At 43.9% G+C, this 18,019-nt stretch overlaps 1 protein-coding gene across 1 annotated transcript in view; it reads right to left on the reverse strand.

Moving 5' to 3' along the window:
* LOC115458264 (serine protease 55-like) overlaps positions 1-18,019 on the reverse strand; it is a 63,991-nt gene that overhangs the window by 31,691 nt on the left and 14,281 nt on the right. The gene's annotated exons all lie outside the window — the stretch shown is intronic.

Raw genomic sequence — 18,019 nt, forward strand, 5'->3', positions numbered from 1 at the left:
GAAGCATCTGTTTACTCTTTCCAAAAATACTAGGACTAGGGGGCATTTGATGAAGCTACAAAGAAGTAAATTTAAAACAAATTGAAGAAATGTTTTCTTCACTCAACATGTAATTAAACTCTGGAATTCATTGCCAGAGAATGTGGTAAAGGCGGTTAGCTTAAGGGGTTTTAAAAAGGTTTGGACAGCTTCCTAAAGGAAAAGTCCATAGACCATTATTAAAATGGGGAAACTCCACTGCTTATTTTTGGGATAAGCAGCATAAAAATGCTTTGTACATTTTGGGATCTTGCCAGGTATTTGTGATCTGGATTGGCCACTGTTGGAAACAGGATGCTGGGCTTGATGGACCTTTGGTCTGTCCCGTTATGGCAATACTTATGTACTTATATGATTGAGGTCTACAAAATTCTGAGTCATATACAACGGGTAAAATTCAATCAATTTTTCACTCTTTCAAAAAGTGAAAAGACCAGGGGACACTGAATGAAATTATGTAGAAATACTTTTAAAACAAATAGGAGGAAATATTTTTCACTCAAAGTATAGTTAAGCTCTAGAACTCTTTGACCAGGATGTGGTAAAGGTTTGGACAAGTTAATGGAGAAAAAGTCCATAGTCTGTTATTGTGATAGACACAGGGGGAGCAATTGCCCATGGAATATATAGAAAGAGGAGAAATACATGTATTTTAAAAAGCATTATTTAAATGTGTTAACAACACTGTTGCAGATGTAAGATTTGAAGCTGCGCTGTAGATATTCATTTTTAATATTTGAACCACAGCACTATAATTATAATGTTCAAAAGCTTGGTGCACCAACACTGATGTGAAAAAAATGTCAAATGAACCAGAGAGAGACAATTCTGATGTATCTGTACGTTTGATCTGATCACTAATAAAAAGATGGGAATCCTAAAAAAAAGCAAGCATCCCTACAAAATATGAAAAAGGACATGGGAAATTAAAGATAATGAATGGCCAAATAAAAGCGCGATACCTTATGATCCCCATCAGTAATTCCACTATGCTGGCAAATGCATGCTAAAATTAAAACTGCACACATGCTCAGTGGACACAGATCTGCAGTATGCCTTTCATTACCATCTTATTAAAAAGATCAAAAAGTCGATAACTGTGTGCAGGTGGAGAAAAAAACAAGATGGCGTTCTGAGGAGAACGCTGCAAGGTGGCTCACTACCCGATTACCTTCATTGTTGAAACTCTTTTCCTGTGCCTATGCCAAAAAGGAGGGGTAAACAGCGTGTTGGCCCCGCAACACCTGTGAGACCATCGGGGCTAATGGACCACTTTGCCGTGCCTGGAAGTTTTTCGGGACCAGGAATCTCACTGCTGGAGGGAGCGGTGGGAGGTGTCTCACTCCCCCAACTTGAGGCAGAGATCTCGTTTAGTCACGATGAGCGGAGGCCTCCGAGAATGCCGGCGGTGGAGCTGCAGCAGGGCCGGGAAGCCCCTTGTGTTATCAACCAAGGAGAGCTTCCTCCAGCGGGGCCGGATTGCAGGGTGGAGCCGCTGGATGTCAATACCGGAGGAGGAATACTGGAGAGGGCCAATGTTTTGGCAGACTCCAGAGCAGTAGAGGAGCAGCAGCCTTCGGGTGAAATTCTGGCTGAATCTACTGCACTCAGTAAGTCCTTTTTGCCTGTAAAACCAACCACTTTTAGATTCAATTTGGGAAGCTCTTGTGAGTTTAGAATCTTCCTTCTCACAAAAATTGCAACTGGTGACTCAAAATACAAAATTGCCTTTGGAAAAGATTCCAATCTTGGAAACAAGAATATTAACTATTGAGAAAATAATTGAAACAAATAATGAGAGTATAAAATCTCTTCAACAAACTCAGTCCAATTTGATCAAGGAAAATATGATGTTATATTATAAAAATGAAAACTTAGAAAATCAACTAAGGGCTAAAACTCTAAGGTTGATTAATTTTCCTAAAGTCATATCTATTGCTCCTTTAATAACTTTTAAGAAATATCTATCAAAGGTATTGAAGATCCCGGAGCAGGCCTTGTTCAGACCTCAAAGACTTGTAGCTTCTAAGACTTATAGCCTGACATACAACCTCGGTACACCAGCTCACACCTGAAGACTCTGTCTCTCTCAAAGTCCTTTATTTGAATTACACAATGTTTACTCACAGTCAACTGTAGATCAGAGGTTCTGCCCCAATGGCAAAGAGTCTCTGTGGTACTGAGAACAACATTAGCTCAGAGCTCATTGAATGGTGTACAATATCTTTTTTCAGCAAGATATATTCAAGGTAAAAACTAAGTACTCTAACAGAGGGCAACGCAGGAAAGGGTTCTGTACTGTCTAAGAAATGGAGCCTACCTCAGACTAAAGGGAACAGAAAAGGGCACACTCTGACCCAATGAGCAGGGGGAAAACCACCAATGGGAACAGAGCCTGCCAACTAGCAACAGCATAACCAATCATATAACAGTTCTATACAGACAGGCTAGTGAAGTCACGTTGCCTGATAACTAGACCCCCCACCAGTGTTGCCAGGTGGGCGGTTTTACCGCCCAATTGGGCGGTTTTCCGCGACCCGCCGCGGGAAATTTTTGCCCGCGGCGGGTCGCGGTTTTTTGGGCTTCTTTTTTTTCTTTTCCGCGTTTTTTCGGGCGGTTTTTTCAGCCACGGGGGGCGGGGTTAGTGACGTTTTGGGCGGGGTTAGTGACGTTTGGGGTGGGGCCGATGACGGGGGAGGTGGGGCCGATGACGTAGGAGGCGGGGCCGATGACGGGGAGGCGGGGCCAGTGACGGCGGGGGCGGGGGTGATGACGCGGGGGTGGGGGTGTCAGGGGCGGGGTTTGAGTTTGGGCGGGTTTTGGGCTGTTTTTACGCTGGATTGGGTGGGAAAAAAATTTTCCACCTGGCAACACTGCCCCCCACAATGCAACGCTCATGTGACTCTGCAGTGAGAATGACAGAAAAAGTGTCACACTCACCCCAGAGCCACATTACAATCAGGGAAAGACTGTCAGAGGACAGAACAGACCACTATATTCCACCATGTAAAAAGGGAAAAAAAATAAAATATTAATCAAGCTGAACAAGGAGCAGAAGTCTCATTTGATATGTTGAATCTTACACAAATAATTCAAGACGATGAGAAGGGTATTATACCAGCAACTCTAATAGTGACTTTTGTATTGGAACCAGATCGCGATTGTGTTCAATTCTGGTCGCCGCATCTCAAGAAAGATATAGCAGAATTGGAAAAGGTGCAGCGAAGGGCGACTAAAATGATAGCAGGGATGGGACGACTTCCCTATGAAGAAAGACTAAGGAGGCTAGGGCTTTTCAGCTTGGAGAAGAGATGGCTGAGGGGAGACATGATAGAGATATATAAAATAATGAGTAGAGTGGAACAGGTGGATGTGAAGCGTCTGTTCACGCTTTCCAAAAATACTAGGACTAGGGGGCATGCGATGAAACTACAGGGTAGTAAATTTAAAACAAATCAGAGAAAATCATTCTTCACCCAACGCATAATTAAACTCTGGAATTCGTTGCAGGAGAACGTGGTGAAGGCGGTTAGCTTGAAAGAGTTTAAAAAGGGGTTAGACGGTTTCCTAAAGGACAAGTCCATAAACTATTACTAAATGGACTTGGGAAAAATCCACAATTCCAGGAATAAACTGTATAGAATGTTTGTACGTTTGGGAAGCTCGCCAGGTGCCCTTGGCCTGGATTGGCTGCTGTGGTGGACAGGATGCTGGGCTCGATGGACCCTTGGTCTTTTCCCAGTGTGGCATTACTTATGTACTTTTACGTACTTATTGGATTTTGAGACAATTTTTTCGTCATAAGGATGAGCTTTTTATGAACTATAAGATTAGAATATTTCCTGATATTGCAAGAGCAACTCAAAAGAGATGTCAAATGTTCCTAATGTGTACTGAAAGTTAATTCAGCTAAATATATTTTCCATGATCCTACTCATTTGAGCTCTTTTATAGATTCAAGGGTTGTGATGTTAACATCTACTCCGTAATATTTATTGAAGGCACTTAAGTTCTTCTTATTATCTCCTTGCTGTATCAGTGGAGAACATATTTCTTGGAATTGTACCTTGTTTTTTCTTTCTCCAATGTTGTGGATTTGAGATTAGAGGGGGGAATAACACATATCCTATAATTTGAATATTGTATAATTTGTGTAATTTGAATTTATGTTTCCTAACCCCTCTATTTTTCCAAATAGTTTTCTTGAAAAGTTGTGAATATTTACAAAATTAAATTTAAAAAAAGATCAAAACGTCAAAAAATAAAAGAATGGTTATGATGCATGCATTGGAATTATAAATACCATACTTTGGTTTTACTTTACTAAAAAGACGCACTGTGAAAATGAACCACTGTGACGTTTTGTAAGAACTCGTATATAATATATGAGTATACACATCATACAAAAGATTTATTAATATGTTATAAAGGAAAATCATATTGTATTATACATCATATATCAAGGGGCAATTGTCTAACTTGTAAAAAAATGGTTTACAGGTTTGTATATATGTGTTTATCATGTATAAGTAAAGACCACACTCTAGTGGTTTAGGGTTATAACAACAAGTGCTCATGTCTATCTTAAAAATTGTTTTGATTGGATTCAAGCAATTCAAAAAGAACATATAGAGATAAGGAACAGGTGAAAAAAGAATCCTCAGGAGAAAAATTTAAAAAAAACAAAAAGAGGAGAAAACAAGACTAAGAGGCAAAAGGAAAAAAACAAAAAGGAAGGGGAGAAGGGAATATAGAGCAAAAAAAATTGGAAAAGGGGAGGGGAAGGGGAAAAAGGAAAGAAAAGGGGGGAGAAGGAAAAGAATAAGGGGAATAGGGATGGGGTGACGGGGAGGAGGGGAAGGGGTAGAAGAAAAGAAAAGAGCAGAAATGAGGGTGAGATAGGGATGGAAAGATAGGGAAAAGGAAAATGAGGGAAGAAAAGGGAATGGAGATAAGGTGAAAATGGTCACCGAGGAAATGAAATATAAAAAAAAAATCAAAGCTAAACTTCTACAAGAAATTGAGGCCTTTGGGATAAACAGTATCCAACATATAAATGATGAATTGTTTTTCTTGTGAAAGAATAGTATCTACATCACCACATCTCCAATTAAGAATAATTGCATGATGACAAAAAACTTTAATTGTTCAGTAGTATAGGACAATAAAAGTTTTTTTGTCACCTAACCAATGCTTCGCAATAGGTGCTGTGGCAATGCATTCATTATTCTGGTTATAACTTTCCTTTTTCCTTTTTTGTTTTGAGAATATATATAAGCTTATAGGGACATTGAATCACATAGATGACATTAGAAGTATTGCAATTAGAATGATGATTTAAGTTGAAAGCTCGTTTTTTAATAGGATATGTAAAAGAAGGATAAACAGGCTACCTTAACTACATTAGCAACAACCGCTCAGCTCGTCAAGGTGGTGGACTGCCACTGCTCTACTCCTCCAGCCTTCACGTATCAGGATTTCATGCCTAACCTCACTCCCTAGTAGAATCATTTAGCTTTACTCTCTCCTCAGATCCATCCACAGATTTCCTTCTCATCTATCAGCCTCAGTGGCATAGCCACAGATGGGCTTGGGTGGGCCAGGGCCCACCCATTTATGGCTCAGGCCCACCCGACAGTAGCACATGTTTAGTGGTAACTGGTGGGAATCCCAAGCTCCACCAGCTGAAGATTTCCCCTGATGGTAACGAAAATGCTACTCTCCACAACACCGGCACCTGCGCATGCCCAGTTTTCAGTGTATGCCTGCTGCCAAGGTGGGTGGAAAGAAGCGTTTTCCCACCAGCTGAGAATTTTTGGGGGGGAGGGGGAGGGGGGAGAACACTTGGTGCCCACCCAATTCTTGCCTAGGCCCACCCAAAATCTGTTGTCTGGCTACGCCCCTGATCAGCCTCCTCCCCTTTCTGCTACCTCCTGCGATTTGTTTTGCACAATTTTAACTGACAAAATTTACGGACAAGATTTCCTGGGTTTTAGACATCAGTTAAGTTTCCAGCCATGCAATCTGCCTCTGCGCCTATTCTCTCTTTCTCCAATTGCTCTTCTCAGTAACTCACAGGAATTTCCAAAGCCTGGAGCTTCTCCAGCCTTGCTTGTATTCCTGTCTCTTCAGGGTCACTTCCTAGGCCTTAGGACTCAGTTGCCTTCTCTCCTCAGCCTTCTGTTCAAGGGCTGTCCTGAGCTCTGTTTTCTCAACTTCTGTGTGCTGCAACATGCCCTCATATTCTCTCATTCCTTTACTTTGAATTTGCAACTGGCACTTAACCTCTACCAGTTGCTTTTGAAGGGACTTCTTTTCCTCCTGTAAGTGACTGCCATTCTTCTTCCAGCATTTTAATCCAGCAGTCAGCTTCCTCTGACTTGCTGGCTAGATCTTAAGGTTGGTCCTGAACCTCCACCGGGTGATATTCAAAGGATTCCTTCTCTTCCTCTAGTTGTGACACCATAGTAGACAAACTATCCAGGTCTTCAGTCACCACTTCCACCCAGTGGCATAGCCACCGGTGGGCCTGGGTGGGCAGGGGGCCCACCTACTTAGGGCTCAAGCCCACCTAAGTAGCACACGTTTAGCGGTAGCTGGTGGGGATCCCAAACTCTGCCAGCTGAAGACTTCAACCTGATGGCAATGAAATTGCTACTGTCCATGATACCAGCACCTGTGCATGCTCAGTTTTCAGCGCATGCCTGCTGCAGACTGCCAAAGTGGAAAGAAGCATTTTTCTGCCAGCTGAGATCATTTTTTTGGGTGGGGGGGGGGGGGAGAAATCACCCACTTCTTGCCTAGGCCCACCCAAAATCTGTTGTCTGGCTACGCCCCTGCTTCCACCAGGGGCGCCATTTCAAAAATTCACCACCCTTTCCATGAATTAGTATTTCCTCAGATTACGTCTGTCTATCCTCTTTCACCTTCATCCTATTCCACCTCATTTCAGAGCTTCCTTTCAATTGAAAGAGACTCACCTCCTGTGCATTTATGCTGCATAGGTATTTGAATGTCTCTATCATATCTCCCCACTCCAGCCTTTCTACAAGGTATACATATTGAGATCTTTATGTCTGTCCCCATACACTTTATGACAAAAACCATTAACCATTTTAGTAACCACCCTCTGGACCAACTCCATCCTGTTCATAGGCGCCAACTCCATGGCTGCTGTGGGTGCTCGAGCACCCCTAATATTTGACCCGCCGGAAGTTCCCAGCCAGCCTGACCTGCCAACCCTCTTCTCCCAGTCCTCCGCCTGCCCCTCGCCTTCCTGCGTGCCACCCAGAATTTAAAAGTCATCATCTTACCTCAGGGTCCAGCGACAGCAGTGAAAGGCAAGCAGGCTCGGTGCTTCAGCCTGCCTTCCCTTCACTCTCAGCTCTGCCTCTGGTCCCGATCAAGATTCGCCTCTAGTGAAACCATGTTGACTCAGATTCTGTAATCCATTGGATTCCAAAAACTTTACTATTCTCTGTTTTAAAAGCGTTTCCATTAATTTACTTACCACAGAAGTCAGACTTACCGGCCTGTAGTTCCCAACCTCTTCTTTACTTCTGCTTTTGTGGAGAAGGACCACATCTGCTCTTCTCCATTCCTCCAGAATCTCTCCCTACTCTAGAGAAGCATTGAAAAAGTTAGCTAGAACTTCCCTAAGTTCCTTCAGTAGCTCGAATGTATGCCATCCGGCCCCATCGCTTTGTTCACCTTTAGTATAGACAACCAAACAGAAGCAGTGATCCAAAGAAGGACAAACCCAGCAAGAGTTATCTAAATGTCAACTTGGATCACTGCTGCTGTTTGGTTGTCTTTTCTGCTTCTCAGTAGACTATCTCCTGTTTGTTTTTGCTTCACCTTCTGCTCATGAACACAGCCCTCTGAAAATCGTTCAGGGACTACCACCACTCCATTCCTATTTGTATATGTCTTCTGTGGTCCTGCTCCCGGCATTTCAGCTGTGAACACAGAACAGAAGTATTTGTTAAGCAATTCTGCCTTATCTTTATCAGTTTCTACATATTCCTCCCCTTCACATTTTATTTTTTATTTTATTTTTGTTACATTTGTACCCCGCGCTTTCCCACTCGTGGCAGGCTCATTGCGGCTTACATGGGGCAATGGAGGGTTAAGTGACTTGCCCACTGACTACCTTTTACCCTTCCTTTTGTCTCCTTCCCTTTTGAAATGATTATTTCTCCCTCTACTCCTGTTCCCTTTCCCTGAGCTGTTGTCCGTGTCCTAGCACTGTATGTATGCTTGCATTTTCCTGTCAAAATAATGGAGTTCCTTTTCTTTTTTTTCCTCTATCTATAGTAGTATGTACACCACTTTAGTCCTGCTTAGTCAGTTTAAGCAGTATAGAAAGCATCAATAAACTATAAACATTACACCTTCCAGGTTTACTGAGATGTTTCAGTTTCTCTGACTTATCAGACATGAATATCATTTTTGCACTGGTACTTCCCCAGCAAAGAATTAATTCAGTCTCTTCACTATGGGCTTGTCTTCCCTGAATGCCCCTTTTAATCTTCGGTCATCTAATGGTCCAACTGATTCTTTAACCGGTTTTTGCCTCCAATGCAGCCTTCTTTTCAAAGTGTCTCTTTGCCTTCCTTGTCAGTGCTTTGCATTGGACTTGCCATTCTTTATGCTGTTTTCTATTATCTTCAGTTGAATCCTTCTTCCATTTTCTGAAGGATGTTCTTTTAGCTGTAATAGCTTCCTTCACCTCACTTTTTAACCATGCTGACTGTCGTTTCACCTTCCTTCCACCTTTTTTAATAGAATATATCTGGTCTGAGCTTCCAGGATGGTATTTTTGAACAACATCCATGACTGATGCAAATTGTTTGACTTTTGGAGCTGCTCTTCTAAGTGGTTTTTTTTGTTGTTGTTTGGTTTTTTTGTTTTTTTGTTTTTTTGGACCATTCTCCTCATTTTATCATAGCCTCCTTTTTTTTAAAGTTAAATGCTAATGTATTGGATTTCCTGTGTGTATTTATTCCAGATATTATATCAAATCTGATCACTGGTGTGATCAGTGTTATCAAATGGCCACAGCACCATTACCTCCTGCACCAAATCATGCACTCCACTAAGGACTAGGTCTAGAATTGTTCCCCCTCTTGTCGGTTCCTGAACCAGCTGCTCCATAAAGCAGTCCTTAATTTCATCTAGGAACTTTACCTCCCTAGCATGCCCTGATGTTACATTTATCCAGTCAATATTGGGGTTATTGAAATCGCCCATTGTTGTGTTCACCAGTTCATTACCCTCCCTAATTTCACATAACATTTCTGCATCTGTCTGTTAATCTTGGCTAGGTGGATGGTAGTACACTCCTATCACTATCCTATCCTTTTCCCCTTCACACATGGAATTTCTATCCATAGGGATTCCAAGGTGTATTTTGTGTCCTGCAGAAATTTTAGTCTATTTGATTCATGGCCCTCTAACATATAATGCTACCTTCTCCACCAATTTGGCCCACCTTATCACTGCAATATAATTTGTGCCCTGGTATGACAGTGTCCCATTAATTATCTTCCTTCCTCCTGGTGTCAAAGATGTTTATATCTTTTCATTTAGTGTAATATATTCTAACTCTCCCATCTTATTTCTTAGACTTCTGGCATTTGCATGCAGGCATTTCAAACCAAGTTCATTATTCATATTTACAACTTGCTCATCAGTTGACAGTGAAATTTTGTAATCTTTAAACTCTGTCTGCTCATTATTTAAAGACACTATCATGCTTATTTTCGAAAGAGAAGAACGCCCATCTTTCGACACAAATCGAGAGATGGGCGTCCTTCTCGCAAGATCGTCCAAAATGGCATAATCGAAAGCCGATTTTTTTTTACACCCTCGACTGCTTTCCGTCATGAGGATGACCAAAGTTCACGGGGGCGTCGGCAGGGTAGCGAAGGCTGGACTAGGGTGTGATTAGGAGATGGTCGTCCTCAGCCATTAATAGAAAAAGAAGGGCGTCCCTGACGAGCACTTGGCCGACTTTACTTGGTCCATCTGTTTTCGTGACCAAGCCTCAAAAAGGTGCCCAAACTGACCAGATGACCACCGGAGTGAATCGGGAATGACCTCCCCAGTGGTCACTAACCCCCTCCCACCATTAAAAAACAAGTTTAAAAATACTTTTTTGCCAGCCTCAAATGCCATACTCGGGTCCATCGCAGCAGTATACAGGTCCCTGGAGCAGTTGTAGTGGGTGCAGTACTGCAGACAGGCGGACCTGGGGGCGAGGGGGTTTGAGGAGTCTCAGCACCCAAGGTAAGGGAGCTATGCACCTGAGAGTAATTTTTGAAGTCCACTGCAGTGCCCCCTAGGGTGCCCGGTTGGTGTCCTGGCATGTCAGGGGGACCAGTGCACTACAAATGCCGGCTCCTCCCACGTCCAAAGGGCTTGGATTTGGATGTTTTTGAGATAGACGTCTTTGGTTTCCATTATTGCCGAAAACTGAGGACGACCATCTCTAAGGTCGACCTAAATGGCAAGATTTGGGTGTCCCCGACCGTATTATCGAAACGAAAGATGGATGTCCATCTTGTTTCGATAATACGCGTTGCCCCGACCCTTTGCGGCACTATCCTTAGAGATGGGCCTTCCCCTAGTTTCTACATTAAAAAGCTGCTTTCTCTCCTTTAAAATGTTGGTGCCAACAGCCTGGTTCCACCCTGGTTAAGATGGAGCCTATCTTTACAGAATAGCCTCCCCCCCCCCCCCCTTCCCCAGAATGTTGCCCAGTTCCTAACAAACCTAAAACTCTCCTCCCTGCACCATCAATCTCATCCATGCATTGACGTGCCGGGGGGGGCTGGAGGCTGGAGGGAAGAGAGAGAGTTGCTGGACCTGCAGGGGGGCTACTGTGGGAGCCATTATTGCCACCTCAATGTGGTGGTGGTAAAGGCTCCCCGCAGCGTAGCCATGCGGTAAGAGTTATCTCACCGTGTGGCCATTTGGGGAGGGGCTTTTACCGGCTGCAGAAAAAACAGCACTGGCACGCAGGAAAAACGGCTCCAGCCACTAGCGCAGGGCCCTTTTCCCTGAAGCTTAGTAAAAGGACCCCTACTACTACTACTACTATTTATCATTTCTATAGCGCTACAGGGCATACGCAGCGCTGTACACCATACACAAGGAAGACAGTCCCTGCTCAAAGAGCTTACAATCTAAATAAGACAGGTAGACAGACAGAACAATTAAGGGAAAGGGTAAGGGTAAGGGAATAAAGAGGAGGATAAAAGGACAGGGCAAGTGAGTAGTGGTTAGGAGTCAAAAGCAGTGGTAAAGAGGTGGGCTTTAAGTTTCGATTTGAAAACGGCCAAAGACGGGGCTAGACGTTGTGATAAAGTCACATCCATGATAGTTGGGTTAAGGCAGTTTCAGTCTGAACTACAAGTCCCAGAAGGCATTGCAGGCAAGGAGCCAGGGGGTGAGTTGAGGAACCCGGACTAGACTTCTAGCTGCAATAGGGGAAGACAAGGGAATAAGCTGACAGGATGTGTAGATTGGCTGCCCCTAGGGGGAAAGAGAGCTAGGAAACCCTGTGTGCAGGAGCTCCTCATTAGGCTCATGCTCAACTCAGCTGGTATGGGTGGGTAGAGAAGCTAATGAGTGGAGAATGATTGGTTGTGAAGGCAGAAGCCAGGGATTGATTAGGCAGGTGGGAAGGAGTCTCAGCAGTTCAGTTCAGGGAGAGCAGCAAGGAAGGCGAGAAGCAGTTTGCAGGCTGAAAACCCTTGGGCAGGGAGGTCCCTAAAGTACTGAAGTCTGGGAAGTATTTGCAGGCTGAAAATCCTTGGGGTAAGAAGAAGTCCCTAAAGTATTGACCTTACTAGTGAAGCTGTTGCAGGGGGAATCCCTTGGGTGTGAGAAGTCCCTAAAATATGGAGCTCCTTATGAGGGTGAAGAGAATAGAAGTACAACTGCTGCTTGGTGATTTAACTATGATGATGAATTGAATGGACTGCTGCTGTTTGGAATTGAACATAATGTTTATGGTGCACTGGATAAAGAACCTAGACTGAAGCCGACTGTAGCCTATATGGAATCCTGACGTGCTAAGAGCCTTCTGCTTAAAGGGGACTACTGGCCACACACTTTCAGGTGGGTTATAGGTGCTGAAGGTGAATGCTGCTGTTGGGACTGTGTACTAGAAACCTGCATGGAATAAAGTCCTTGAGTTTGAAGTTACTGGTGGATATCTATTTCTTTCTATACCGGGAGCCGGTGGCTAGAGGATATTGTTCTATCCCTGGCTGCACAAGAGAGGCGCCTGGTTACAACGTATAGGCTCGGGAAGTCTATTCCAGGTGTGAGGTGCAGCAAGATAAAAGGAACGGGGTCTGGAATTAGCAGTAGAGGAGAAGGGGACAGATAAAAGAGATGAATAAACCCCTAAATGAATAAACCCTTCCTTTCTGTGTAGACACACCAGGGTTCTGCTTTAAGGGTAACTGCAAAGACACCTAGAGGTAATATACTTTTACTTTACTATTACATCACTGGTTGCTAAAGAGACGATTCCCCTGTGACCGGTATTATAATCAGGGTACGAGACCAGTTTTAGAGGTAACGCAGCAGAAGTTTAAAACCCTGTGCTCAGTTCAAATTCTTGTCTTTGGCTCCTGCATCCCCAGCCACTGACCTGCATGTGAAGGGAGAGCCCAACGGAGATACCTAGGAGCAACCAGCAGTGACAGTAGCCGCTTACTATTGACAACGTGTTGTACCCTCTAAACTCTACGCTTAGGGTACTGGTTCTATTAATTGACATTCACAGTGCTTTTTTCGTAGAAAAAAAGGTGCCGGTACTCATTATGGGTGTGGCCACCACATATGACTCTACCCCCTATAATAGCCACACCCTTATACTAGCCATGGCGCATATAAACAGACATCATTAAAATATTATACTAGTATAGGAGAAAAAAATTACATGATTTTTTTTCATTATAAATCATTTCTGTAAGCTGTTACAGCTCCAGTACACCCAGTGCAAAATAAGACAGCAAATGTATATTCTCAAATTGGACATATTCCAAACACTAAAATGAAAATAAAATGATTTTTTTTCTACCTTTGTTGTCTGGTGACTTTGTTTTTCTATCCATATTGGGCCCAGTCTCTCATTCTGCTGCTCTCTATCTGTTCCCTTAACTCCGTTTCCAGGGCTTCTTTTCCATTATTTCTTTACTTCCTCCTTTCTTCTGCATATCTTGCCCTACATCCATGAGTAAAAGCTGGGTCCTCCTCTGTGGAATTGACTGGAGGAGGTATAACGTGGATCCAGCTTTTGCCTATTTTCTCCATCCATGTGCAGTTTTTCTCGCCCCTGCCCTCCCCTCCATCCACCCATGTCAAGCAACCCTCTTCTCCCCTGCTGCCCCTCCAGCCACCCATACCCAGCAACCCTCCTCTCCCCCCTGCCCTCCTCTCCAGCCACCCATGTCCAGCAACCCTCTTCTCTCCCCTGCCCTCCCCTCCAGCCATCCATGTCCAGCAACCCTCCTCTCTCCACTGCCCCCCTCCCCTGCAGCCACCCATACCCAGCAATTCTCCACTCCTCGCTCCCCGGTTCCCCCTCCAGCCACCCAGGTTGTCCAGTGGATTGTTCGGGGCAGGCAGGAAAGATCCCCAGTCTTTCCTGCCTGCTGCCGGCGCTGGCACTACTGCATTCCTCTTCAAAATGGCCGCTGAGACTTACAAGGGTGGCCTCCAAGACTTCAGCAGAAGTCTCGTGATGCCACCGCTGGAAGTCTCGGCGGCCATTTTTAAAGAGCGATCCGGCAGCGGGGGAGGGTCAGCGCCGGCAGCAGGTAGGCAAGACTGGGGATCTTTCCTGCCTGCCCCGAACAATCCACTGGATAGCCGGACCTCACAAAAAAAGGTGCCGGTACGCTGTACCGGCACAAAAAAAGCACTGGACATTCATCTCATGTTTGAGCCTCAGGTTTCCTCAGTAGTGAAAAAATCCTTCCGGTCACTTTGGAAGCTGAGGAGAATCAGATCATATTTCTCACAAGACAGCTTTAGATTTCTAGTTCAATCCTTGGTTTTAACTCAGTTCGATTACTGTAATTCCATCTATGCTTGATGGGGTCCTAAAAAGGCTACAAATAGCCCAAAATACTGCTACTAGGCTTGTCCTCAAGGTATCGCACTTTGATAGAGCCATGGTTTCCACGCCCTCACGATTTTTGACTTGACTTTGTCTTCCCATAACTCCTCACAATGTAACCCATAATCGTATTGTAACAATGTATTTCCATCCTTCACAAGGTATTGTAAGCCACACTGAGCCCGCAAATAGGTGGGAAAATGTGGAATACAAATGCAATAAATAAATAAATTCCATTATTATGCAAGCTGGACTGGTTGCCCATTAAAGCCAGGATTATTTTTAAATTATGTTTTTTTGTCTTTCAAATATTATATAACATGACACCAGATTATATGCAGCCCTTAATAACTATTCTCCCACACAATCGGGATTATTTTCGAAAGAGAAGGACGCCCATCTTTTGACACAAATTGGAAGATGGACGTCCTTCTCACAGAAACATCCAAATCGGTATAATTGAAAGCCAATTTTGGACGTCCCCAACTGCTTTCCGTCACAGGGACGGCCAAAGTTCACAGGGGCATGTAGGAGGCATAGCGAAGGCGGGACTTGGGCATGCCTAACACTTGGACATCCTTGACCCATAATCGAAAGAAACAAGGACATCCCTGACGAACACTTGGACGACTTTACCTGGTCATGTTTTTCTTACGACCAAGCCACAAAAGGTGTCTGAACTGACCAGAGGCCCATCAGAGAGAATCAGGGATGACGTACCGTTACTCCCCCAGTGGTCACTAACCCCCTCCCACCCTCAAAAAACCTTTTTAAAAATATTTTGTGCCAGCCTCTATGCCAGCCTCAGATGTCATACTCAGGTCCATCAAAGCAGTATGCAGGTCCCTGGAGCAGTTTTAGTGGGTACAGTGCACTTCAGGCAGGCGGACTCAGCCCCCCCCCCCCCCTACCTGTTACGTTTGTGGAGGAAACAGTTGTGGGTAGTGGGGTTTGGGGGCTCAGCACACACGGTAAGGGAGCTATGTACCTGGTAGCAATTTATGGGTGCCCGGTTGGTGTCTTGGCATGTCGGTGGGACCAGTGCACTACAAATGCTGGCTCCTCCCACGACCAAATGGCATCCATCTTGTTTCAAATTTACGGGTTTCCCCGCCCCTAGATCGGGACATTCTGCGAAGACATCCAAATCGAAACTAGGACGTCCCTTTCGATTATGCCCCTCTATATAACCTCTGGTTCTAGGGACTACCTTAGACTTCATCTTCCAGACTGCAAGAGAGTGCATTATAAGTCAGTTCACTCTGCTGACTTTAGAGCTAAGTGGTGGAATTCACCGCCAGTGGCAATCAAGGGTCAGTTTGATTACTTGGTATTTCATAAAAAACTGAAAACTCTCCACTGTGAGAGGTTTCTATCCGTTGATGGAGTATCTTAGATTGCGACTGGCCATCAGTGGTGGATCTTTGATATTTTGCTTATGGCTTTGTAAACCTTGTCTGTTATTTACTGTTAGCCACATTGAACTCAAGTATGTTAAGGATAATGTGGGGTATAAATGTCTAAATAAAATAAGTGCTGACCCTGCCCCAGACTGTCCAGCTAAGAAGATGGTGGCCGAGTAAGAAGCAAAAGAAGCTGTTCCGGACTTACCTGCCTATTTCATTGAAAAACGCTGTTTCTTAAATAATAAAATGCCTAAAAGGAGAGACAGACAACGTGCCAGCCCCGCGACACCTGTTCTACCTATTGTTGGTACGCTACACCGCTTCTTGGCACCGGGTGTTTTATCGGGAAACTCTTCATTGCCGGAAAGTTTGGGGAGAGGTCTGCCATTCTCCCGGCTGGAAACTGAGACATTATTCAGTCCCGAAACGAGAAATCCTCCTCCTATGCCAGTGGACGCCCCGAGGTCGGACCAGGAGACCCCGGATGCTCAAAAATCGACGGGGTCTCCAGGCACGGGAGCCTACTCGAGTCTACAGATGCTAACTAGCCCCGCGGTGGTTATGGCGGGTGAAGGAGGAGAAAAGGTCCCTGGAGAAAATCTATGTGACCACCGGAGAGACAGCTAACGATGGCTTCCAACCCTGATTTAGGCTTACAACGTAAGTCCTTTTTGCCCAAAAAACTTGAGATAATAACTAAGCACTGCTGGGCTTGGAAGCCTCTTTTTCACAAAAGTTTATGTCTTCAAACCAACAATTTAACTCTATGTAACAATTTAACTCTATGTCTGAAAAAATACCAATACTGGACAATAAAATAACTATGGGTAAAGATATCGAAAAAAATTCTAAAACAATACAAAACTTCCAACAAATACAAGTTAATATGATAAAAGAAAATCTTTACCTACAAAACAGAATTGAAATTTTGGAAAATTATCAATGTTCGAACACCCTAAGGATCATAGGAGCCGACTCTGTGGGTGCTGTGGGTGCTTGAGCACCCCCAATATAGAGAATATTCATTGAATGTGTCCAGGGAGGGGTTATTTCCACTGGGCTTAGCACCCCCAATAATTTTGAAACGTTGGCTCCTATGCTAAGGATAATACATTTTCCAAAGCAATTATCAAATCTTCTTACTTTTAAAAAATACTTAACGGAGGTTTTGAAAATCCCTGAACAGTCACATCCTCCTATATCAAAAATATATTATATACACCCTTTTGTAAAGAAAGAACTAGAACTTGGAGAACGAGTAGATGGGCCGGCTGAGACTTTAGAAATGAACCTAACACAAATCCTTGAAGACGATAAAAGTGGGATCGACAACTTCAACAATCAAAGTAGCCTTTATATTACACCCTGATAGAGACTGGATACTGAAACCATACTTTCTTCATAGAGAACAAAATATCCTCGATTGTAAAATAAGAATGTATCCAGATCAGTGGCGTAGCCAAGGGTGGGCTCGGGTGGGCCCAGGCCTACCCATTTGGGCTCAGGCCCACCCAGCAGCTGCACACCTATGATGCGGCTGGCAGGGATCCCCAAGCCCTACCAACCAAGAACTCCCAACAACTGCCCGTCCTGCATACCTTGTAAATAGCAGATCTTCACCTGCAGCAAGCAGCGACTGATACGTACTGTTCGCACCAACCCCACAGCCTTCCCTCTGATGTATTCCCGCCTATGCGGAAACAGGAAGTTGCATCAGAAGGAAGGCTGTGGGACCAACATGAGCTGTGTGTATTAGTTGCTGCTCGCTGCCAGTGAAAATCTGCTACTTAAAAGGTATGCGGGAAAGGGGGGATGTTTGAGAGACCATATGGCATGCAGGCGAGAGAGGGAGAGGCAAAATCACTTGTGGGACAGGGTGGAGTTCTTCTGCCCACCCAAAATTGGGTGTTTGGCTACGGCCCTGAATTCCAGATGTCTCTAAGACAACAGTTTCTTAAGTTGGGCCCAAAAGCCCTCCAATTGGGCGCACTATATTGGTTAAATTTTCCCTGTAAATGTGTCTTAAATTCTATCAAATATGTATTTTATGACTCAAAACAGTTAAATTCTTTTGGGAAGCTAAATTGGCTCAATCACCTCTGTCACAACCAAGGACTGTGATTACATTAACTCCGTAATAAGTATTAACACCAATGGTCTTTCTTCTCAGCCGCCTTTTTCTATAAAGTAGATATTATCTAATACTTTCCTTAATATTGTGTAATGCCTCCAAATTGTGGACTAAAGCTGAGTAATAGATCATTTTTTTGGATAATTATGTAATAGTTAATTGATTTCCTATTCAATGAATAATGACTTAAGATCATCTTTTCTGTTTCAAGAATTATACTTGAAGTAAAATGTAAAAGAATAAAAAAAAAAAATAGCCAGCTATGGTTTTAGCTGTTAGTGCTGCTATTCAGTGGCAGTAACT

This window comes from Microcaecilia unicolor, chromosome 14 (assembly GCF_901765095.1).
Source record: "Microcaecilia unicolor chromosome 14, aMicUni1.1, whole genome shotgun sequence".
Lineage (NCBI taxonomy): Eukaryota > Metazoa > Chordata > Amphibia > Gymnophiona > Siphonopidae > Microcaecilia > Microcaecilia unicolor.